Source organism: Canis lupus, chromosome 1, assembly GCF_011100685.1.
Source record: "Canis lupus familiaris isolate Mischka breed German Shepherd chromosome 1, alternate assembly UU_Cfam_GSD_1.0, whole genome shotgun sequence".
In the NCBI taxonomy this organism is placed as follows: Eukaryota; Metazoa; Chordata; class Mammalia; order Carnivora; family Canidae; genus Canis; species Canis lupus.
In genome coordinates this window covers 97,081,171-97,106,503 of record NC_049222.1, presented here as the reverse complement: position 1 = coordinate 97,106,503, position 25,333 = coordinate 97,081,171, and the positions used below count along the sequence as shown (strand labels likewise).

At 47.2% G+C, this 25,333-nt stretch overlaps 1 long non-coding RNA gene across 1 annotated transcript in view; it reads left to right on the top strand.

Moving 5' to 3' along the window:
* Window positions 1–22,181, top strand: part of LOC111090787 — a 28,209-nt gene extending 6,028 nt beyond the window's left edge. The window contains exon 4 of the long non-coding RNA XR_005353197.1: window positions 21,483–22,181. This is a non-coding gene — a long non-coding RNA (uncharacterized LOC111090787). The remainder of the gene's footprint in view (window positions 1–21,482) is intronic.
* The last annotated feature ends 3,152 nt before the right edge of the window (window positions 22,182–25,333 follow it).

Here is a 25,333-nt window from a genome sequence, read left to right as displayed (position 1 = left end):
GCTGCCTTGTCAGGCTGGAGCCGCCATCCCCAGGGCACCCACTCCTCTGTGTTGCTGAAAGCACTTTAGAAAACTTCCCTTAATTACTGCTTGGGAATGTTATCCTTTCCTGCCTGCACTCTAATGGACACAAAGAGTGAACACCTTTTCTCTGACACTCTCTCTATTGCTTCATTTGCCTCCTGGTGCAGAGAGAGGTGTGCGTAGTTTCCAGTGTGACCATGTGTCGTCAAGAGTACACCTGTGCTTCTGTGAGTTCGGAGGCTTGCGTGCATCATGTGTGTTTGTGAGAGAGAAGAAGAGAAGGGCAAAGAGAGACAGAGACAGAGAGAAATTTCTGTGTCCACAGGCATCGTGTAACCCCCCCCCCCATCACTGCAACGGATGTCAAAATAGGTGGAGAGATGTTGACAGATCAAAGAGAAAATTTAACACATCACTAAATCTGCAACATCCGAGATCATTACCAGCATTTCCACCAAGACAGTGACACCTCCCTCAACCCAGTGAAAATGCTCGACAAGGAAATGTAAGGCAGTGGTGGGAAGGCTCAGAACGAGAAAGTGACATGAGTCTCTTTGGATACAGATGTTGCTGTAGGAAGAACAAATCCAGCACATCTTAAGCACCTCCTTCGATTTCGATAAACATTCATCGTTTCTCTAGGGAATGAGCAAAAGCTGGAAATCACTGAGCATGATTTTGCTTCCTGTGGAGAGAATCCTGAGCTCTGCAGGAGACTGGTGGATGTCTTGTAGCATTTGGGAGGTCTGGGTGTGCAGCGTGAGGGTGCAGGGAGCCCAGGTTCTAAATCTTTTTTTCACATCACTTAGTGGGCGCAGAGAAAATAAGAAAATACTCGACATGGTCCCTGTTAACTGATTCAACTAGAAATGGGGAAAGAGCCTTTGCAATGGACACTCCACATTGGTTTGTGGTCTGCAGCCAACCAGGCCTGGACATTAGCACCCTGTTTCTGAACATGCTGCAAAGCCTCCAGCCCACGTTCTTTGCCACATTGCAAAGGGGATGGGACAACTGGTCCCCTGGTTGGCTACTGAGGCTCCTTGAAGTTGTGACCCAAGCCTATCACATTCTTTAACCTACCAGTTTCCTAGAACAGAATGTGCATGCATGGTTTCTTGCACCAGGGTAGCTCAAATCAGTGGTGCCAGATGTGATCTGAGATATAATGGTGGTCCAGAGTATTCTAGAAATGAGTTCCTTACAGCTTGGATATTTGAAACATGGTGAAATCTATTCCCTATTTATCCCACGAATTGGCCATTTGTTGGCCTTGGGATACTTCCTGCCTATTGGTCCAGCCCGGGCTCTCCTGGGGTTCTCATTCCTCTGTCCATCTGTCATATCCCAGCAGTAAGGGCAGGTGAGGGGCCATAGCTTGAGTGAGAGCCACTGGGGTAAAGGGGACTTGGTGCTGGGCATGACTCCTAGCCTGGTGATGTACTTTAAGGAAAAACCAGGGACAGAAGACAAGGCTAGCTATGCCTCTCAGTGGAAAGGAAGATTGCCACATCACAAACACCGAACATCGGACCTAATACTTAATGCTGCACTGGATTCTGAGGAGTTGGCATCACAGAGAACACACCAGGAAAAAGGCATGCCATGTGGCATGAGCAGATCATCTCTGCTCACCCTATAGCTGGGTGGCATTCTGGGATCTCAGGGAGGCCTCCGATGGAGGACCTGAAGACTCAGTCTGGAAGCAGTACCACGCACTCGGCCTTTGCCTCCCATGTGGGCTCCCCCCACATTCCCACATTCCCATTCTTGCTCCTCCTCTGTCCACACACGGCTTGGTTTCTAAATAGAAGCCATCATCAGAATGCTGACCACACCTACCCCTAGTAGAGTAGTGGTGTGCATTGCAGGTGCTCTGCAGCCCTGTGACCCCAGGCATCACCCAGCCCAATCTTCTGGTGGTTGGAGGCCTCAGCAACTCCACATACTCCCAACTGTGCCCTGTAGATGCCGCGGTCAGCATCACATCCTCAACCTGTCTTGTCGGTGGGCCCTGTACTCACTTTCCAAATGAAAGCAGCTTCTTCCTTGAGGATACTGCTTTCCCTTTGGCCATCTTGTGTGGTGGCCGTTTCCCCAGACTCTTTTACCCTGGCCTACATGTAGACGGTGTGTCTCCTTGTTCCTCATCATTACTTCATGACCATCACCCGCCTTCCTCACTAACACCCACTTTTGAAGCCTGTGCCTAAGACTGTAATCCCTTCCTGCTCCTCTTGACATAATGATCCAGAGCGTGCCTCATTATTCCTTCCAGTTGTGCATTTGGTTTTCTGTCTTCCGCCCATCCCTCTGTCACCAGATTTGGTGGCGTCAGCACTCTGGAGGACCACATAGCTTCATGAGCCTGGTCCCTTCTTTTCCCCTGACAATACTCTTTCCCATCACGTCACCTCAGAATCCCACTGCCAGCATTAAATTCTGGACCTGATCTTTATCAACAGCAGTGTTTCCTTCAAAATCTCGACTGTGAGCCTCTTATTCTCTGACTACAAACTGTTGGTGTTCCAGGCCACTTTGTCTAGTTCAACCACTGGAAAACGTCTTTTTTTTTTTTTTTAAGATTTCATTTATTTATTCATGAGAGACCCAGAGAGACACAGGCAGAGGGAGAAGCAGGCTCCCTGTGGGAGGCCCAATGTGGGACTTGATCCCAGGACCCCTGGATTGCGACCTGAGCTGAAGGCAGACGCTCAACCACTGAGCCACCCAGGCGTCTCTGCAAAATATCTTACTCCATGGAGCTCCCCAAGCCATTTGCCACCACACCTCCATTTTCCTGGTCATATATATCCACTTCCCTCCTTTCTGACTTAGATATCTTGATCCCACATGGTAAGCACCCCCTTGTAGATAATCCCAATGTTCTTGCTCCTTGTTCTTGAAAACCCCAGCTTTAGTCAAACAATCTGCTCATTCTAAGATGGGACCCAAGCACACAAAACACACAGCTATGACATTTAGCCATCCTTGACTGAATGGACAGTTTGCCTGGCCAGGCTGCCAGCAACTCGTCATCAATCTTTACTCTCTCTCTGCGACAACTTAGTCTTCTTGCTCCTCAAATCCCCCCAACCGACCTCCCTGCTTTCTCAAAGCTTGTTTCTTTTACCTCAAAGAAACTAAGTGCAATTGTATTTCCCTTTGAGCACAAGAACATGCTATAATATATATCCCATCAAATAAGTTAATAACATAGACCCTGGAGACCTGGTGGTCTCTCTACTCCTCCAGCTACTTCTGCATTTACCAACATATGATTATGGAAAAATATATCCTTTCTTGTATTCACTACAACTTAAAAAAAAAGTCACCATGACAGGGTGCTTGAGTGGCTCAGTCAGTTAAGCATCTGCCTTCAGCTCAGCTCGTGATCTTGGGGTCCTGGGATGGAGCCCCATGTCTGGATCCTGGCTCAGTGAGGTATCTGTTTCTCCTCTGCCCCTCACACTGCTCATGCTCTCTCCCTCTGTCTCTCAATCTCTCTCAAATAAATATATAAAATCTTTATTTAAAAATCACCTTGGAAAAAAATAAAATAAATAAAATAAATAAAAAAAAATCACCTTGGCATAAGAATTGTACCTGTTAAGTTCACAAACAAACCAATCCCCATACTGTGAATCCCTAAATGAAACAGGGAATATTAAGTGCTTTTGCCACCCTCTGAATCTCCTGTTCCTTATTATTGCATACTATTTTAATTAAAGCAAATAAAATGATAACTTTTTAATTGTAATGAGCTAATTAGATTTTATAAGCAGGTTTACAAATTCTTTGCTTTCTGGTATTTTTTTTACATTCTACCCATTTCTTTGGATCCTTCTCACCATATCTTAAGGAAAGGTTTTTCAACAGTAACCCACTTTGCCTTTCTATGTTGGAAAACATCTGTGCTTCACTTGCATCCCTGAGTGATATTTTAGCTGGGTATAGGGTCGACACTTTGTGCTGCATTTCAGGGTGACCCCTGTCCCTGGGAGAGAAACACTGCACAGAGCTCCCAGTGAGGGAGGAGGATTTTCCAAGGCTTGAGCCCTGAGAGTTTCTTCCCGTCATGGAGCTGGTAAGCAAGTCTGTCTTTTGCAAGCACTGGAAATCAAATTAACCCTTTGGCCACATAAATTCTGTCATTTCTTTCTGATTCCATTCTGGGGTCTATACTATAAAATCCTTCCAATTTTCACTGTAGATCTTTCTCCAGCGTGGAGCTAACTCCTAATTAGCACTGGCTCATTTGCGTGTAGATTTACTTACTACGTTGCCTTTACCACAAGTGGGAGGTCCGATAACCAGGTCAATGTCAACACGGAGGAGCGAGGATGTAAGGAAGCTTTGTCAGGTACAGCTCTGTTGGGGGGGGAAGAGGCATCGTTGTTCTGCTTAAAAGAATTCAGACCACTCCCCAGTTTTGCAACTTCTCTCCTCGTCTTCTCCCTCCCTCCTTTGCAAGATTAGTTTCTTCCTCTAATGTGTGTAACACATCACCAACTTTTCCTGTCTTTTGTGAAGCATTGTCTTTTCTTGTGCTCAACGGTCCCCTTCTGGTTATGCTCCTCCTCAAGATCCAGAATCCTAGATTGGGAGTTGTGATTTTCAAACTATCATTATTTCATTGTCTGCTGGCATCTACTGCTTTTTTTTTTTTTATTGGAGTTCAATTTGCCAACATGTAGCATAACACCCAGTGCTCATCCCATCAAATGCCCCCCTCAGTGCCTGTCACTCAGTCACTCCAACCCCCCGCTCTACTGCTTCTAATGAGAAATCTTCCACCACGTGATCAGTCCTTGGTGGCTCTGTCTTTTCCACTAACTTTTACAATTTTCTTTGTTGTTCTTCAGTTTCAACCCAATATGACTAGGCTAATTTTGGCTTATTCAGTTCTTCCTATGATCTAGAAACAGTGCAGTGAATTTTTTTGAACTGCAAGCAATATCTTCATTTATGTTTTCTTTTTTTTTGAAATTTTATTTTATTTTTTTAATAATAAATTTGTTTTTTATTGGTGTTCAATTTGCCAACATACATAATAACACCCAGTGCTCATCCCGTCAAGTGCCCCCCTCAGTGCCCATCACCCATTCACCCCCCACCCCCCGTTCGTTTCCCAGAGTTAGGAGTCTTCATGTTCTGTCTCCCTTTCTGATATTTCCTACCCATTTCTTCTCCCTTCCCTTCTATTCCCTTTCACTATTATTTATATTCCCCAAATGAATGAGACCATATAATGTTTGCCCTTCTCCGATTGACTTACTTCACTCAGCATAATACCCTCCAGTTCTATCCACCTTGAAGCAAATGGTGGGTATTTGTCATTTCTAATGTTTTCTTTCCATATTGTATCCTAGGTAGGGATCTACCAGTTTTCTCTTCTGATTTGTCCCATTTTCTTTCTTTCAAGGCCAGAAAGAGAAGGATAAGGTTGATCCTATCCTTCAAGAGCTTTTTAAAATTTCAATGGCTGTATTGGCTATTTCTCCTTTTTCAAAGTGGTTATTTTTTTATGTACATGTGTTCCCAGTGCTTTCCTTCATAACTATTTATTTTTTAGTGCAGACTCACCCTTCCTTTTTCTCTCCAGAGATATAAACATATATTTATATTATAGCTATTCTGGCTTGTTGTCCTACTTCATCAGTCAGGAGGGAACACTTAATTGCTGGGTTCTCTTGGTTAGTCTCCGTTTCTTCTGTGGGCTCAGGATTCCAGTTTGCAAATGTATCTTGAATAGCAAGTTTTAGTGTTTCTGTTCTCCTGGCCATTTTTAGCAGTTTTGCTATCCCTCTCCCTTCTCGACGACTATGGCTTCTCAGGGGTCATCATTCTGCAGGACCAGTTTGGTGTTCCTTCTCGGCAGTGACATCATAGCTTCAATTAACACTGAGTTCTTGAGGCAGCATGCGAGGCCAGGCCCTGGAAGGTTGGGTGTGACCTCAGAGCTGTGTTTGTGCAGCTAACACTCTTGTCCTCCCATACACATAGAACACTTTCGGAGCAGTGACCTCACGGGAGTGTAAGAGGACATCTGTTTCCACTTCTGAAGCCTAGAGGCTGTCACGGCTGTAAATTCCAGGCTCACCCCAAACTTCTGGCTGCATTTCTGACCCATTTCAGATCCATGAAGCTTGCATGCATGGTTTTGTCTTATTTTGGTTTTTGTGTTACCTCTTATTTCTATGGAAGGAATGGGTTTGAAGCTTGATTGTACCCTGCCATCCAGGGTGGGTAATGGTCCCTCTATTCTGCACAAGTGAGGAGCCCCACTAAGGAGAGGAGGAGCTCAGGGTGTTCCTTGGGTGTTAATACCAAGGGTTGGGGTTCGATAAACAGCATAATCTGGCCAGTGCCTCAGGTACAGAGCTGGGAAGGGCAAGACGATGCACATGGTTTGGTGTGACACATCTCCACAAATTGAGAAACAGTCCCAATCACTGTCCTGCCACACAGGTGAAGACGAAAGTGGGATATGAGGGTGTTTGCTGCCAGTGACAGAGTGCTTTCTCCCTGGTGTAGATCACTATTCTCATCGTCCACGGAACCAGTGGGCTGAGATCTATAAAAAAAACAATTCACGTAAAAAGCAGCTGCTTTTCTTGTTGAATGTGCAAGCAGCTCCTGCTGCTTAACGTGAAAGCTTTTTTCCGGTTGCAGAAAGATGTAGGGTTTCAAAAATAGAACGCATTCAGTTTTAAATTGTTCCGAATACTCTAAAAACATCCCCCTTTGAAATGTCTTCAGGTGGGCATTTTGGAGCACACAATAAACAACACATAAAAAGGATTTTGATTCCCAGGAAGTCAAAGTTGACATCATTCATCAGTTATCAGCTGCTATTTATGTTAGGTTAGAAATCTGCTCCTTTCCATTCCTGATTGCCTGACCACCCACAGTCTAGCTGTTCCCTCCCTGACCTGATGCCAAAAGTCAGCTCACATATGCCCATCCCCAGTGACCACGCAGCGCCTTGACCCGTGCGGCCTTCTCCTGCAGCAGGGGCCCCAGCAGGCCCCGGGGTGCCTGCCTTTGCTCATTCCTCGGGATCGATCATCTGGAAGTACCAAGGCCTTTCAGACTTGCACTCACACGGTGGAGAGGACCCGGGCTGAGTTCTCTCTGCAGTTACCAGTGTCTGTCATGGAGAAGAGCACTGTGTGCAAGCTGATGTGATCTTTGTTTGCACACGTGCTACTTCAGGTGCCTGGCAGACTCGGAGCAAAGACCACAGAGGCCACTCGTCTCAGCCCCACGGGTTTACCCTGCACGTAACCTGTCCCTACCTCGGGTATTTTCCAGGCACAGCTCTGAGCTGTGGGAACGGACGCTGTCTTCAAGCTGCCGGAGCTCCAGGAAAGATGGATCAAGTTCTGGAAGCTGAGGAAGGGAGGTCACATGTGGGAAGCACAGGGAGGGCGTGTTGCTGTCCTACAGCCCACTTTGGGCACCGGTAGGAACTGCGGGAGGACGGTGTGTGAGTGTGTGTGTGTGTGTGTGTGTGTGATGCAGCCAGGAGGAGAGGCCTGGCCAGTGCTCAGGGGGAAACCGAGGCAGCGCCAGGATTCCATTCATAAGGATAGTCTGGACGTGGCTCCAGAAGGTAAGAGGCATGGGGTCCAGGCAGCAAGACAGGCCTGAGAAGGAGGTGGACCAGTAAGCACCAAGGGATGGAGGGATCTCCCCCTCCCGGCACAGCCCCGGCACCGTTCCTCGCGGCTCCCGCAGCCTCGGTGGGGATGGCCGTGCTGCAGGGGTGCAGCACCTCTTCCTCCCTGACTCCTGCTGCGGGCACCCAGGCCCCCTGGCCCGTCTGCCTGTCTTGAGGCCAGAGCGCTGGCCCCTCTCCCGCCCCTGAGCCTGTCTTCCTGCCCACCTGTCCTACCCACCACACCAGCAGTCCCTAAAGCTCCTTGGGACTTGCGGTCCCTGGGTCCCCCCTTGATTCCATTCACGCCCTCCCCACCTGTGCACTCACCCCTTCCTTACTCAGACGAGACCCTGATGCTATCTTAAAGTCCCCCCGAAATCACCTTGAGCCCCCTCTTTCCACTCTCCACCAAGTGACTGGCTCGTGATGGTCCTCGTTTCCAAATCTGCCTCCAATTCCCTGGACTTGCCAGGGGAATCACATCTCCCCTCCATTCCTAACGGCCTCTCTCCGTGTGCTCCGACGGCCGGGCCAGGGCCCCGTGGACCCCAGCGTGCTCGCTCTGTGCCATCCAGCACACACTGCACACCGCCCGGTCCCCCCCATCCCGGGCTCAGGGCAGAGCCCTCTATCAGTGGGCACACTAAACATCCTGCTCCTGCTTCTCACCTACTGGCTGCAGTGGCGATGAGCCCCTGGTCCCCCCAAGGCTGAGCTATACTCCGTGCACCCCCCTCCTGCTGCCCTGGGGCACCTGCGCTTTGGGTGCTCTAAACCCTCAGTGTCTCTCGAGGGACTTGGCTCGAAGTATTGCCTCCTTTTTGCCTACATCATCCACTCTCCGTCCTCCCCCCTTCCCACTCATCTCAAGGACAAGCTCTCTCCACCTTCCTTCTCTGCAGCCACTCTGCCAGCTGCCCCCCTCATGTCTCTACCTGCACGCAAACCGTGCAGACAGGGTGTCTGCAAACCGCAGAGACAGAGCTCAGTCTTCACCTGCCTCCCACCACCCATTTCCCTCCCAACATCACCATCGGCACCGCTGGGCAGCTCCTCGGACCCACCAGAACCCTGACGCGACTCCACCCTTGGTTCCTGGGTTCAGCTCAGCAACAGGTGTCCTCAGCTCCACCACCACAGACCCGTGTCCACAGCCAGCCCCACACTTCCTGCCTGGACCCTCCCACCTACTGTCCCCGGTTGTCCCCCTGCCATCTCTGCTGCTATTCACTCTTCCATTCAAAGCGCTGTACAGCAAGGGCGGGGATGCCCGGGATCAGCTGCTTGGTGCAGACGGGGTGTGCATAGGCCAGCCATATGCAAACAGGTAGAAAAGGAAACACGGAGCTCATGGGCCTCTCGCTTTTCTGAGCTGTCTTCTGCGCCCTGGCTTGAAAGGCTAGGAAGGAGCGAAGGAGGAGGGCTCCCCAGGATCACTGTCGCTCTTGGTTGGAACTGTCCTCATTGGCTGAAACACTCTGGCTCTGTCTTTGTACCATCTCTGCTCCATCAGTCTAATGGAAATCAACTCCAAAGGCCTTCCACTGCTTGCTTTCACTGAGGGTTGGCTTTCTGGAAGTGGATTATATAAAGTATACGAGCTTTGAAACTGCAAAGAAGAGACCCAGATCTCAGTTCCCCGGTTAAGACCCGTGTTTGCTTCTTTGCCCTCCTGGCCTTGGTGTCTTATCTGTAACTGCGTATGGTGACGCTGGCCCTGCAGGCCTGCCAGGGGCAGAGGGAAACCAGGCTCCTGGTTATAACCCCACCAGGGCAGTGGCCAAATTTCTATCCCTGTCCTTTGGAGTTTGATATTTAACAAATGAAGGTATTTCCTCTCCCAGCCTTATCACATTAAGAAAAAAAGAAAAAAAAGAATGTTTCTTGGGAATTAAATTCTGGAACTGAGAGCTGTTCTGACTTTGCACCCTGGAGCTGATGGGTTTTCTAGAGAAATACGAGGGGAGTGAATGTCTGGCACACAAAACCTTGAGCTTCCATCTCCTTCCCCAAGAGAGAATCTTTGCTTTTTTTTTTTTTTTTTAGATTAAACATTGGGTTTTCTAGATTAAACATTTATTTCTTAAAAAAAAAAAACTTACATTTGTGATTTTTAAAAATCACTGCTTGAGACTTTAAAAAGTACTCCTCTGAGGTCAAATTAATAAATTTCAGTAGTGGAAATAGGAGGCATGTTGGCAAACTTCTAGGGGATGCATTTGAAGAAGGAAGGACACTAACTTCGAAGATGACTGTTGTTTCTCCCATGCATCATGAGTCACGTGCTCTTTCATGGTTCCATAAATGGGAAAAATAATACTCACATGGTTCTCTGGAAGTGTTAAGGAGTTAAGATTCCTGAAACTCCCGGCAGAGTCCCTAACCTAGGGCAGGCATCAATCAGTGCAAGGACAAATCCACAAGGAGTGAGACTGCTGTGTGCTGCCCCGTGTCCCTCTGCACACGGACCCGGTGATTCCGATGGTTTTCCCAGGGGCTGAACCGATTGGCATTCCCACTAGGGGGCGAGGAGGCTGCCAATCTAAACTGCTCAAATTAAGACCCATAAAGGCTCTGACTAGTCCCGTATCTAGGAAATAAACAGAATCGGTCACTTAAAACTTTTCCCATGAGAATAATAAAATTTCAGACCCAGGTAGTGTTATTTGTGAATTGTTCTAAAAATTCAAGGAATAAGTGATGCCGAATCTCTGAGATCATGCAAAGCACTCACTTGAAAAAAGCTTTCCAAAAATACCTACGGATGCCTACTCTCAGTGGTAAGGTTTCCAATCCTTTCTCTGGACCTCCGTGTCTTGTCTCTAGACGGAGATGGATGTTTTAGATCTAGATCGAGGTCTTTATCTGCATACGGGTCTGCATGTAAATTTGCCCAGGTATGGGTAGTTGGAAAGATCATTTCTGCAGGCTCCATCACGATTAACAAACAAACAAACAAAAAAGCCTACATTTCTCTAGATGGCTGGTTTTCTCAGAGGAGAAGCCGGCTGTGTGTAGGATTTCTCCAGGTGGTTAATGTGCAAAGGGAGCCCAGGAAAAGGGCATGGCCCAAGGCAAGCGGTGGAAACCTGAAAGAGAGCAGTGATGTGGCCATAAGGAGGGAAGGGGGCCGCTCTGCACCAAGAGGCAAAGGCTCAGTTGTGATGTGACCCCTAGCCATTGTAAGGAATTTGTTACTTGAATGGATAAGGAAACAAGGTTCACCACCCGCTGCCTATAAGACACTCTCTTTGGTTCTAAAGATACACATGGACCAGGAGGGAAGAGGTAGGAAAAGATATTTTAAGCAAATGGTAACCAACCAACCAAAGAAATAAACAAAACAGGCAAACAGGTGCAGGTACACTGATGAGAGACAAAATAGACTTTGAATTCAAAATGGTAAAAAAGGTAAAAAAAAAAGAGACAAAGAAGGTCATCACATAGGGGTCATCATAAAGGGGTCGTCGTCTGACCCCAACAATTACAAACAGCTACGCACCTCACATAGGAGCATATCACGCATGCATCAAATACAGAGGAAACTGAAGGAAATACAGGCTTTATTCCAGTGACACAAGGATGTTGAGGATGTTTCAGCCACAGACGGACTAGGGAAGATTAGTGTTGGAATGAAGATTTGATCTTCAGAGGGGCTCAGAGGGCTCAGAAGAAAACCCACGCGGGCTTCAGGGAGGAGACAGACCAGGTCAGATGCTTTGGCAGGAGAACCATGGGCGTCCTCCAGGATCAGCTAATCTTGCTGAGGTCGGGCCGACTGGGGGCAGTCAGGGGTGGGGGGGATCAGGGCTGCAGATGCTGGCGAGTGGAGAGCCAGTGGTCCTGGAAGAAAAAGTACAGGGTGTCCAGGGTCAAACCAAGGAAGCCATGCAGAGGTTAGCTTTCTAAACGTGCACAAATACCAAGCAGTACAATTCTACTTAAAATAGCAATCGGAGGCATGGTGCACTTGAGCTCTGTGCATCCTGCGGGGTGTCCAGTCCTGCTGTCTTCCTCCCCTCTGCTCTACCACTCGCTCCCTGGTTTTGCTTTGAAGGTAGTTTAGGTTTTACGGAAAAGTTAGATTCTAAGTGCAATTTCTCCTACTCCCACGAGGGGGAAGCAAAGTATGCAATTTTATTTTTCCAGCTGCAACTTTTTTTTTTTTTTTTTTTTTAAATAAAAATCCCGTGCTTACATTGCATACCTACGTTCTCTGATCACAAAAGTGAAAGGGACTTCTCTATTTTTGGAAATATGAAAACCTCTTAACAAGAAACTGTAATTCAACTGCAATCCTTGTGCCACGTCCGCAGCTTCTTTTACATTATTTCTTTTAAGTTGATAATATGAATTTGTTGTGTGCTTAGTTGGGATTATTATGTGAATTCTGTTCAGTTTCTAGATTTATCTCACTTATGATTGTATCATGAACGTTTTCCCACATCGTTCTTGAACTTTTAAGTTTTTTTTAAGATTTTATTTATTTATTCATGAGATGTGTCTATTAGGAGAGAGAGAGGCAGAGACACAAGCAGAGGGAGAAGCAGGCTCGCTATAGGGAGTCCAATGTGGGACTCGATCCCAGGACCCTGGGATCACACCCTGAGCTGAAGGCAGACGCTCAACCGCTGAGCCACCCAGGCACCCCGAATTTTTAAGTTTTAATTGAAAACCGTAATGGTTGCATATTGTGTGTATGTGTATACCTCTCAGCCAGTGTATGCAGCCATGCACGTGGGTATTTGCCCACGTCTCTGGTCCACCCAGGGGTGTATTGGCAGAATTTAAATTCTGTGGCTAAAAGGACATTTCTAAGCTCTTGATCTGCAGACACACAGTTACCTGCATTTATGCTTACCTCGTTACAGAGGAGCACCTGTGCCTGAGCTGGTGCATCGCATTGTCCCCTTGCGGAATTGAGATGGCTGTTCTTTTCATGCAAAAAAACTATTATTCTCATGATTACACTTCCAAAGGTGTGATTGTAAACTGGGTCAGTTAAATCAAACCCCCTGAGGGAGGCTGAGGTACATAATCCAACTAACTGTTCTTCATTATGAATTCACTTGATAGAATCAACTGGAACTTTAAAACATAATCAGAAATGTCTGGTCAGCAGATGGAGCCCCAGAGTTAAAATACAGGCAAACAAACCAGGGGAAATTTTTCTTCCTTGCCAGGATTCCTCTCTGAGCAATGAATAGTTTTGAGGCAAATATCCCATCAGGAAAGATGGTCCAGGACGAACCAAACACATACTCAAAGGTAAAATGCAACACTCGGGGGCTTAGCAGGAATTTCCAAGGGTCTAGAAAGTTGATCATGTCTAAATTCTAGCCATCGGCTGTTCTGTAGTTACGTTTGCCAGTCTACCAAGAAATTTCAGTAGATTTGGTGACAACCTCAAGAACGGCGATGAAATGAAGGCTTTGCGCCCTCGTCTTCCTCTCTCTCGTGAAGCACTGCCCTATCCTCCTGTGACCCCAAGGCTTGCATGAGTCCCAGGTTAAAAATCAGATGGTCTAAGACCTGCCTCCTCCGTAGCACGGGCATTAAAACGACTGCGTCTGTTCCTAACAAAATGGCAGGATCTAGTTAACTGGGTCAAGAAATCGAGAATCCGGCTGAAAGCCGGGGAAGTTGTAATGTCCACCGTGTTGTTGTGGACATTTTTTAGAAATGTTAACATCGTCCCGAATGGATGCAAGTGGCCCAGAGGGAAGCCACACTCCAAGTAGGGGCTGGCATAGCTGGAAGCCTCATCCTGCCACCTCTAAGCCTCGTGGGGCCTGGGCTTTGTGGTGATGGGGTCCCAGGCCGAGCTGCTACACATCCCCCGGGGCTCAGAGGCTGGGCCTAGGGCCCACCGGCCACCTCGAGCCCCCAGAGCAGCCTGTGCTGGAGCTCCCGCAGGACCAAGGGTCTGTGCTAGGCCAGAGGCTGCCCCCTCCATCCCATAAAACCAGCAGGGAATGCAGAGAGACTCTCAGAGGTTTGACCCCGCCCAACTGAACACACACATGGGGTTTCCAACCAGGAGAGGGGATGGGGACGTGCATGCCTGTGGCCAGGCCGAGGAGTTGTGGTGGCCTCTCTGTGGGTGCCCTAACCATGGAGGAGCAGCAAGGTGGATGTCACCGGCCATGCAGTGGAGGCTCCAGTCTTACCTGGAACCACAGGTGGGCCAGAGCTGAGCAGGTGCAGGAAACTGTGCCATCTCCCTGTAGGTCTCTCCCCTGCCTGCCTGGAGGAAAGAGCAGTGGGAGGGCGAGCTGACCGCAAGGCAGGACCTCCTCCCCAAGACCCCGACCAGAATGGCACACAAGGCTGGACAGTGGAGGGTGAGCAGAGTTAGGAGCAGTGGGGGTCGTGCCTGCGAGACGAACAGGGCTGAGCCTTAAATCATGCACTGAGCCCCTAATCTACCAGATGACAGGAAACCCATGGATCACAAGATATCTGTTAGGGACCATTTGCCTAGGATAGCAGTGTCATTTGACAACGTACATTTAAAGGTGGTTATTGACACAAACAAAAATACTAGTTGGAGCCCAAAGCAGTGGTACATCTCAAGAAACCAATTAAATCTGTATGTTAAGAAATGTGGCTTATGAGTTTTTGTGTTTGAGTGTTTAGATTTACAAGTTTAGGTTATGTGCTCAGGGAAAGTGTCCAGATGGATCAGTGAGTAGCATACACACAGTATAGTGTATAACATAATACAGGGTGGTGAATGCAGGGTCTGGAGTTTGTGTTTCTCCCAAATCCTTATGTTGAAATGCGGTCTCTGATGTGACGGTGTTGGTAGGAGGAGCCCTTGGAAGGTGCAGGAGGTGAATGGATTAGCATCCCTTTTCTAAAAATTTTTTAAAAAGATTTTATTTATTTATTCATGAGAGACACAGAGAGAGAGAGGCAGAGGGAGAAGCAGGTTCCCTGTGGAGAGCCCGATGCGGGATTCGATCCCAGGACCCAGGGATCACAAACTGAGCTGAAGGCAGATGCTCAACCGCTGAGCCACCCAGGCGCCCCGATTAGCATCCTCATATAAGGGGCCCTACAGGGCTCCGTCACCCCTTCCACCCTGAGCGGTGATGGCAAAAACTGGCCATGGCCCCACAAGCAGTTCTAGATCATCGCCGACATTCAGCCTTCAGAGACACAATAAGGCAACTTTTGTTTCTGCGCCAGCCCACCTGCGGGATGTCCTGAGGGCAGCGGAACCGGCGAAGACAAGCACTGCAGTGGCGTTTAAATGTCGGTACCTTGCGTGCGCAGAAACAGATTCTCACAGGGTGCTGGGTGCTGTGAACCGAGCCACTGTGACCGCGTCCACACTCAGCCAGCATCGAACCCTGGACACTCTGTGTCTCCTGTTAGGAAGCTGGGTCTTGTTGATGCTCTACTTGGAATGCTGCTGTTTTTGTTCCAGAAGAGGGTCCACCTCCTTGGATTCAGGCTGGGGGTCCCACCAGCCCGTGTGGGTTTTTTCAGACGATCCACCTCCTTGGATTCAAGCTGGGGGATTCCTACCAGTCTGTTTTTTTCAGATGATCCACCTCCTTGGATTCAGGCTGGGGTTCCTACCAGCCTGTGTGGGTTTTTTCAGATGATCTACCCTCTTGGATTCAGGCTGTGGGGTACCCCCCAGCCCTCACACATGCTGGCTCCCATGTCAGTTCCGTTCTGACTCTGTGTTGCTATCCAGACGTGTCCTGTGCACACACCACAGGGAAGCCAGTCTGGAACCCGTGTGATGGTCAGTCCCTTAATTTAGTCTCAACGTCTTAGTTTTTCTATTAGGATCAGATCCACATGTGTGACCTCTGGGTGTGAGGGCCAGAAGCTGGGGCTGTAGTCACAGCCCTCCATCCTGGGGCATTCATCTGCTTCTGTGCCCAAGTGCCCACTTCTGGGCCTTGGGGTGCCTTGGCTTCCAGCTGGGGATATTAGTGGAAATATTGAAACTCTCACATTTTCTTCTTCCACCAGCTTGGTGGTACTCTCAATGTTGGTCTTCTCCAATCCGCCAAGTACCTTTATTTAGTTAGTTAATTAGTTATATTTTGCATTATGGTAAAAAATACATGACATTAAATTAACCATCCTAGCCATGATTACATTCATTATGAAGGTCAATAGTACTCAGTATATCTCACATTTTGGGGCCGCCGACTTCAGAATTCTTTCTGTCTTGCGAAACTTGAATTCTTACCCATGAAACATGAGCTATTTCTTCCCCCAGCCCCCGGCAGACTCTGTTTCAATTTCTGTCTCAACGAGCCTTACTGGATGAGCTTTAGACATTTCAAGTAAGTGGAATCATATAGTATTTGTGACATATGTCGTGTCATGTTCTCAAGATTCATCTACGTTGTAGCCAGTGTCAGGATTTCTTGCATTTCGAAGGCTCCCTAATATTTTATGTTATGTGTATATCATAAATTGTGATATATGGGAAAACCTCTAGGTTTTCCCCATCTGCTAATCAATAAATAGACATTTGGGATGCTTCCACCTCTGGGTCATTGTGAATATTGTTGCAATGAACATGGATGGACACATAATTCTTTAAAATCCTGGACATGTACCCAGGAGTGGCATTACTGAACGATAACAGTTTTTTCAGGACCCTGCACACTGTTTTCCATAACGACGGCACCACATCCTCGACAACACAGGCTGTTTCCTGTCCTTTCGAGAGTGGCCGTCTTACATGGCCTGATGTGACACCATTCACTTTTAAGTGTCTCCCACAAGCTGCACGCTGTATTTTGTTCTGGTTTTCTAGCTGCATTCCGTGAAAGACACGGAGTGGGGTGCACTCGCCCCATCCAGGCCAGGGCGGGAACAGCATTGGGTTTTAGCGATTACACAACTCATGAAAGAAAAGTAGTATTTCCGCTTATTGATCAAAACCACATCGCCCTTGGCGTTGAAAATGCTCACAATCTGTTAATTGGTTAACAGATCACACGGATGCTCAAGCCAGCCAATGTAGCTTCCTGTTACACCCTTGTTTATGTCTCCCTGGAAATATATTCTTACAACAATAAAAATTAATGGTGCTGGGCTATGGGTAAAACTTATATATTTGGGACCTTATGCATCACGTCCTCCAGATGAAAGCAAGAATATGTATTTTACGATGGTGCTAAGTGAATGGAGAAAGTTTCAGTTTGACTAAGTGGTTATGAAAGTACAACTTATGCTTGGCAATCCTCTTTAAGATACTACCTTTTATGAGGTAAATCAATCTAGAAAGGATTTGCTCTTCCCTCGGTGTGACACTTCCCAACATCCCTAGCAATAAAACTCCCCACAAGTCTTTTGGGTGTAGTTCACAAAGCCACGCATATGTTGTAAGATTCAAGTAGATGAGAGGAAAGTTCTATTTTATTGAATATACTATAGATTGGGCATTGATTTATGGCCTGCAACTGTCCACAGCAACGGTGTCTCCTCCAGCAACTTTACGAAGAGTTCTCCTCTCTTCTTGGCAAAACGCACGTGTCCACTGTAACTGCCATTGTTGAGAAACAGATTTATTTATTTATTTAAGATTTTATTTATTTATTCATAAGAGACACACACAGAGAGAGGCAGAGACACAGGCAGAGGGAGAAGCAGGCTCCCTGATGCAGGACTCGATCCCAAGACCCCAGGATCATGACATGAGCCAAAGGCAGATGCTCAACCGCTGAGTCACCCAGGTTCCCCGAGAAACAGATTTAACTTGGAATTTATCAGCAAAGGCATTGTATTGCACCACGAAGGATCTGTCTTTTTTTTTTCTAAGTACTCCCTACTGCTCCTATGAATTGCTTATTGTGCTCTCACGCTTACATCTGTTTATTTCCATGAATTGTCATCCAGCTACAGAGGTGCTTCTAGGAAGAAGGCCCCTGTTCTGGAGGGGATTCGTGGGGTAGCATCCACGTGAGGAAAAGTATATCCCTGGAGAAAATGGAACCACAGATTTGAAACTGGCCTTGTTCTAGACTATCCAGGACATTTGTTTTCCCTAGCGATGATGTTCATAAACCAGATTATTTCTCTTCCCGTTCGAAATGGCATAGTTTTTAACTGTTAGGGTAAATTCATATTTTTGTAAAATTAACCTGTGAAAATGGCTTAAAAACTTAAAAAGTGCAGTAAGTTTTATAAATAGGAACCATAATCTCCTTCCCCACTCCTGACTGCCTCTCCCCACAGAAAACTGTTTTTGATTATTTGACATTTTACCTTATTACTTCTAAACACATTACATCTTCCTTGATTCTCCCCCCTTCATTGTATTTTAACTTCTGTTGGCTGTTTTTAAAACCATTTTTTAATATGACAAATGGGTGTGCGTATACAATATGCATAACAAAGTTTACTATTTTAACCACTAGTCAGTGGTTAAACATTTTAAGGGCTATTAAGAACAGAACTGATTGCTTTCAGGTATAAAGAGCTCCTGCAAATCAATGACAAGGGAAATAACGGAATTTTAAATATAAGAAAAGATATTCAGCCTAATTCATATTAAGAAGAGAATGCAATGAACCTACCTGGTTTGGAAAGAGAGAGAAAGTATATCACACATTGGGTTGATGATGTGTGGAGGAAAGGTGTTGCCAAGATTTCCTCCAGACGGGGAAGCTGGAATGGCATCCATCCAGGAAAGGCAAGTAGGAAGAGACTGTCAAGTTCAAAATACACACATTCCTTGACTCAACATTTCCATTTTGAGGAATTCATCCTACTTCTCTACTTGAATATGTGCAAAAATAATCGAGATTTAAGAAGGCAGCGTTCTTTGCCTTTGAGAAAATCGGAGACACCAACGAGGCACTGGTTTAGTAAACAACCTTATGGCCACACAGTAGAATGTTAAGCCAGCCTGGCAACGATGTGGTTGGAACGGGAGGGTATTATGCTGAGTGAAATAAGTCAGTCAGAGAAAGACAAATACCATATGATCTCACTCATATGTGGAATTTAAGAAGAAAAACAGATGGACATATGGGAGGAGGGAAAAAGGGGGAGGGAAACAAACCATAAGAGACTCTAAGTGATAGAGAACAAACTGAGAGTTGACAGAGGGGAGGCGGGTAGGGGGTGGGCATTAAGCAGGCACCTGTTACGATGAGCACTGGGTGCTATATGGAAGCAACAAATCACCAAATTCTACTCCTGAAGCCAATATTTTACTGAATGTTAACTACCTAGAATTTAAATAAAAATTTGAAGGAGAGAAAAAAAGGATATGAAGCCAGCCTTAAAACGAGGCATCTGTTTATTTAATGATGTGCAAGATATTCAAAATATATTTCTGGGAGAGAAATGCAAGGTGCCAAACTGTGTGTATTGTGTTACTGTTTTTTAAAAGAGAGACAGAAACCCACAAGTGCTGTATGGCTGGTCCTGGGGCCCAAAGCTGCAGGTTTCCAGGCCTCATTCTGCTCCCACCACTGACATAATGTCCCAAGGACACAGCAAGGAAAAGTCTCTTTTGGTCAGAATGATGTATTCCTCAGGCCTGCGGGGCCTGGAGGGGTCCCAGTAACCTGCAACACATTCCTGTACTGGAAGGAGAGGGAGCCACAGATGCCGACTGCCTCAGTGATGAAACAGACCTGGGGAAATACTAGGGATGGTCTTTATCTTTTTTTTTAAAAAAGATTTTATTTATTTATTCATAGAGACGCAGGCAGAGACACAGGCAGAGGGAGAAGCAGGCTCCATGCAGGGAGCCTAACGTGGGACTCGATCCCAGGTCTCCAGGATCACAGCCCGGGCTGCAGGCGGCGCTAAACCGCTGCGCCACCTGGGCTGCCCTGGTCTTTATCTTATTCTGGTGCAGATAAAAAATATTAAGATACTCTTCAAGTGTAACAGCAGAGTTTTAAAAACATAGTGGTTAGCTCTTAAATAAAAAATGTTTAAAAGGAATCACAGGGACGCCTGGGTGGCCCAGCCGTTGAGCGTCTGCCTTTGGCTCAGAGAGTGATCCTGGGGTCCTGGGATCAAGTCCGGCATCGGGCTCCCCACAGGGAGCCTGCTTCTCCCTCTGCCTCTGTCTGTACCTCTCTCTGTGTGTCTCTCATGAATAAATAAATAAAATCTTTTTTAAAAATAAAAGGAATAACACTTGGAAAGTTATGACTCTGAATCAGTAAAATGGTATGATTTACCCAATGAGCAATTTACACTAATGTTGCCCCAAGGATGGGAAGGGCAGCCTGGACCCTGGGGTGGCCTTTAGCCTACTGGGCTGGGTCAAGGGACCATTCAATTAAATTTCCCAACAGAAGGGAGGGTGACTCCAGTTCGAGGTTTTGCTCCAGGTTACCTGACAGCAAGCTTCAGGACAGGGCTGCAGACTCTCAGAGACACGTTTAACTCCACCAGTCAGACAACGATGCCCCGGGCACCTTCATGCCCAGCGGCTCTGCACCCAGATGACATTGGTAATGAAAGTCCACGCTGCGCTGCTTTTAGCCTGACCCTGGGATTTTAGACCAAGGCAAAATAATCGCATGGATCAAGTATATCTAGTCTAGAGACCCAGATATATTTTAATTATATTATTCTTAGATCATCCATCTTTAGCCTTAAATTTTTCTTTTCCCCCACTCTGGGTGAAAAAGGCAAAAGTTTAACTGAGAAGAAATATTTCGTCCAGATCTCTTGACCTAACATCATACACTCACGTACTGGATGACAATTTCTGTCCAGAAGATGCAGCCTTTACAAGAGACCTGCAGGCTTTGGAAGCAGCCTGACGTGCCTATGTCTGTGCAGCATGTGTGAGCGGAGGCGCAGCCCCGAGTTCCAGCTGGCAGGGTGTGTTCTGGAAGCCTCACCTGCACATTCCAGATGGCTGATAAATCACACAGGTGTTGGCTAATTGGAAAGGTCCAATCTCGGCTAATTGCCTGTAACACTTTGGTAAGAGAAATGCTTTCAGAGGGGAAGGGAATCCACAATCTGATCATCAGAGGCAAATGTGAAAAACAGAGAGATTTTTAATAAAACTGTATATATTGGATCCGGATAAGAAAAGGTCGTTTGCACTTCTGCAAACGAATGGTTTTCTTTGTTATTTGCTTCCATATTCACTAAGGGACCTTAGAATTCCCTTAGAAACTTGCCCTCCACTGGGCACCTGGGGGGTCTGTCGGTGAAGTGTCTGCCTTTGATTCAGATCATGACCCCGGGGTCCTGGGATCCAGTCCCATGCGGGGCTCCCTGCTCGGTGAGGAGCCTGCTTCTCCCTGTCTGGTCTCCCCTTGGGATTCTCTCTCTCTCAAATAAATAAATATTAAAACTCTCTCTTTCAAATAAATAAAAAAGAAAAGAAAAAAAAGAAACTCATCCTCCACAGACCTTGATAGGCTCATGTCTATTATGATGTAGACTATCTATGGGACGAGGACAAGTCTGTGCACACTCATTTATACCTGGGGATTCAACATAGCCATGTGGCTGGCCTCCGTGGTCCTCCCAGGGTCCCTGGCTCCACAAGCAGGGGGCACGTAAGGATGGGTTGGCGGCCTTCCGATGTCTTTCCTATGTAACTCTTTAAAGCACATACCTCTAAGGGGATTTTTACAACAATGACAATTTAATTCCAAGAAGAAATGAGACAGTATTTAGTTACACACATCAGTTTTTAGTTTTACCAACTAGGACGTTTGCCTGGGGGTGAATCCCTCTGCCTAGTGGACACTGATCTGATTGTTTTCCGGATGCAAGCACATTGATGCAGATGGCAACACGGTCTCTTATTTCTCCCCAGAATGCTCAACAAGTGAAAGACAGTGGACCGAGCCTGCATTCAGCATCATCAGACCCAGATCCCATGAGCCCAGAGGCACCGTACCCCAGATTTGCAGTGGCTCTCACTCCGCGTTTGGCTGAATGTAGCAGGGCCACATGGACGGATGGCAAGGGGGAAGCAACCGAATTATGCTGCTGCTGCAAAATCACTTCATGAGCTACACAACCTGCTCCTAATTTATTTTCCTGTCGCCTGTCCTTGCAGACCAGACGCTCAAAGCTAAAGTTGTTTTTATTAAAGTTAAGGCTTTGTTAGAACACCTGTCGTTGGGTGGTCAGTGTGGGGCTTTCCCCTTGGGCACGAAGGCTCACCTCCCTCAGAGGGAAGCCTCAGAGTGGCTGTGCCTGCATTTGCAGACTCAGTTTCTCCAGACTCCAAGCCCCCATATAGGATTGAGTCTGCCTGGCTTATTTTGAATGCCCAACGTCAAGTCCGCGTGAAGCCCTGAAGACCCAGTGATGCAGGACCTTGTCTGACTCTTTTTGCCTCAAACACTCTCATGCATCGTTACATGAGTGTGCCTGCTGTGCCCTTAACAACCTCAGCCGGTATTTCCTTGGTTCATCCTCTCAGCTCACAGGTATTGCTCTGCACCTAAGACCCAATTTTTTTTTTTTTTTTACAAACTATGCCTTTGGGTGTATTCCCCGTTTTCTAATATGCCAGCCTTTTCAAAGTTGAATATGATTGCTAAGAAAATAATATGCTCTAGAAGTTATTTAGTAAAATATTTGATGTTAGCCGAAGTCACTGGTGAGATGTATGCTAGAAAAGCCCTTCTACGTGATGCCCATCATGAGCTGCGATAATGTTCCTGGTTGTTACTTATCACAGACTAGGAAATAGTAGTTCTCAGGAAGAGGGAAATTAAATTACATTATAGACAATGCACCCAGAATGCCGTGGATGGGTCCAGCCAAATCCTTTCCTGTTTTAAGGAGGCATTGTCTGGGCCGGGGTGCAGCTGGAAGGTGGCCCAAGTCCAAAGGCAAATGACAATGGTGTCATTTCCACAGCGAATAAAAACTGCTAAAAAAATATAGAAGAATCAATAGAAGAATAAATAATGTGGGTGAGCAGATAGTTAAAGCAAAGACCTAAAAATGGTCAACTGGCACAAGGAAAGACACTTGACTGTACTCATAGTTCACAAAATACAAATTAAGTCACTTATCAGACATGATCTTTCATTTACAAATGCAGTCAAGATTTGAAAGTCATCTAACTTGTAGTGCTGATGTGGGCTAAGTGACGCATGCCATCCATGGGGCGCAGAAGACGATGCCCCCATCTCATAGGACAACTTGACAGCACATGTACAATTTGAAAAAGGTGTCATTTGATGCAGCATTTCCGTTTATGATCATGTGACACACTCAGCACCAGTGTGCAAGAGTGTGTACTCCTTGTTCACGGGAATAAGATACCGGAAGTAAGCATCCTGTGTATCGACAAAGGTTTTGTTGAATAAGTGATGGTATGTCCCCCGGTTGGGGGGTGGGGATATAATTCTCCATCTAACCGCAAAACACACCACGGGCCCAGACACTGCTGGTCCCCTCTCCCTCCACCTTGTACCCAAGTCTGGTCTGCAGACAGCTTGCTGGGTCTATCCTGTGGCCTAGAATTGTGTGGCCTGACCCCGAAACACAATCCACCCTTACTGGGCTGACAAAGCTAAGGTTCACCGCTATGTGTTGGTTCCAGATGGAAGTACCTTTCCCAAGGTAAGATGTCACCTGGGCAAGTGCTTTGCTAGGCAGGTACCCGGCTACTCTTACTGACACCTAGACCTGTCCATGCCATTATAATTGCAACAAAAGGGGTGACTGGATGTCTCAGTGGTTGAGCATCTGCTTTCGGCTCAAGGCATGATCCCGGGATCTTGGGATCCCACATCCCGCCCCCTGCAGGGAACCTCCTTCCTCCTCTGCCTATGTCTCTGCCTCTCTCTCTCTCTGTGTGTCTCATGAATAAATTTAAAAAATATTTTTAAAAGACCCCAAATTGCAATCAACGCTCACCCCTCTTTTCTTGGATGCAGGTGGTCCACAAGACAATATCCCTCCAGCTTTCCCATCAGCCTATGGAGAGCCTTCTGCTCATTTGGGGTATCACACATCCCGTTTCCCCCGCCCCAGACACAAGCTCTTTGCCTCCTGACTGTCTCATACACAGAGTGTAATGAGGTTCTGAGTCCTGTGGGGCCGGTGCAGTGGCCTCTCTCTCACCTGAAGGCGGCTACCCCCTCCCTCCTGCCCCTGCCTCGGACCCTGCTCCCGGGCTGCCTGTGGCCGCTGTTCTTTCCAAAGGAACAGTCATGATTACGGGGCAGCACCCTGTCGCTGGCTGAGCTAGACCCACACCCTTTGTTCCTAATGCTACCGAAGCCAATCTGCCCTCAGGGTGAGGTCGGGGACACGGTGCAGAGCCTGGCTCAGAGGCCCAGGCTGCAGCGGGCACACTTCTGGAGTGGGGGAAACACGCTCCCAGGCCCAGGATCCTTCTGGCTTTGGGTCACTGGCAGGAGCCCAGGCCTGCACCTCTCCCTCTCCTGACGTTTCTCCTACAGAACTTCTACCCCCTTCTTTCCTCTCCCATCGCTTCCCAGGTTTTGAAGAGGATACAAAGCACCTGTCACACAGAACGTGTATAATATTAATTCCCCAGTGAGTTGTATTTTTACACTTAAAAATTTTTATTTATTTATTCATGAGAGACAGAGAGACTGGCAGAGACACAAGCAGAGGGAGAAGCAGGTTCCTCCAGGGAGCCCTACACTATTTTCAAAGTAGGTAAAGCCAGTTGTATGCTGCTCCACGCGGATACTCCTATAGGAAAAAACAAGACCATAAACCATGAGTATGGACTTGGACTTGACTCCTAGTTTTGGAAAAACTTACCTTAAATTCCAGCTCCCGAAACAACAGGTAGCCAGGGGCGGGGGAAGGAGATCCCCTGCTCTTGGTTTCCTGGGGTTGGCTGGGGACTTCTCTGGTCCTGTGAAGATGGGCATCTGGCACAGGTGAGGCGGGTGGGACAGGTGGTCTTGGCCAGGGTTGCTGCACGAGCCCAGGTCTGCTCTGCACAGTTGCGTGTCATGTGCATGGAGCTTACGGTGTTGATGACGGGGTTGGGTGTCCTGGGGGCCTCGAAGGAAGCTGCCAGGAATGTGGCTGCCCCTGTGCACAGGGCCTAAACCACAAATAACTTCTCTGAGTATCTGGTATGTGCAAGAAGGACCTGACACCTCTTCTGTGTTCATGTTTTTGGAGTTATTTTATTTTGGCTTAGTGAACGAAGCTGCTGCTTAATGTAAAACATCTTTGGGTTGTCAAGTACATGGTGTGCTCATCTTCTGTTAAGTAAATGATATTCGGAAAAATGAACTTCCCGTGCTTTTTTATGTGAGAAAAACAGATCTGGCTCTGGACCTCTCTCCGTGTCTCCTGCTGTCATCCCGCCAGCCATCCTGCACGTCCCATGGTGCTCACACAGGCTTCGCAGGTCACTCCGCCTGCCGCCCGAAGCACGCTTCCCACACGGTGCCTGGTGCTCTTCACGTATGGATGCCAAGAAAGTCCCAGCCCATCCTGCTTCATCGGGGAGCCTCCCTCACTATTTTGTCAGAAGGGAGCTTCCCTTGCCTGGTCTCATCCAAACCAATTTCACATCGACAAACATGCCCCATTTCTTGCAATACGTGATGTGTGTTCCTCGTGCTGTTAGAGGGTCTGGGGAAGTGCATTTTGCTCAACGTACTCACCCCACGTAGCACAGAACGTGAGAACACGGATGGGGATGACGGC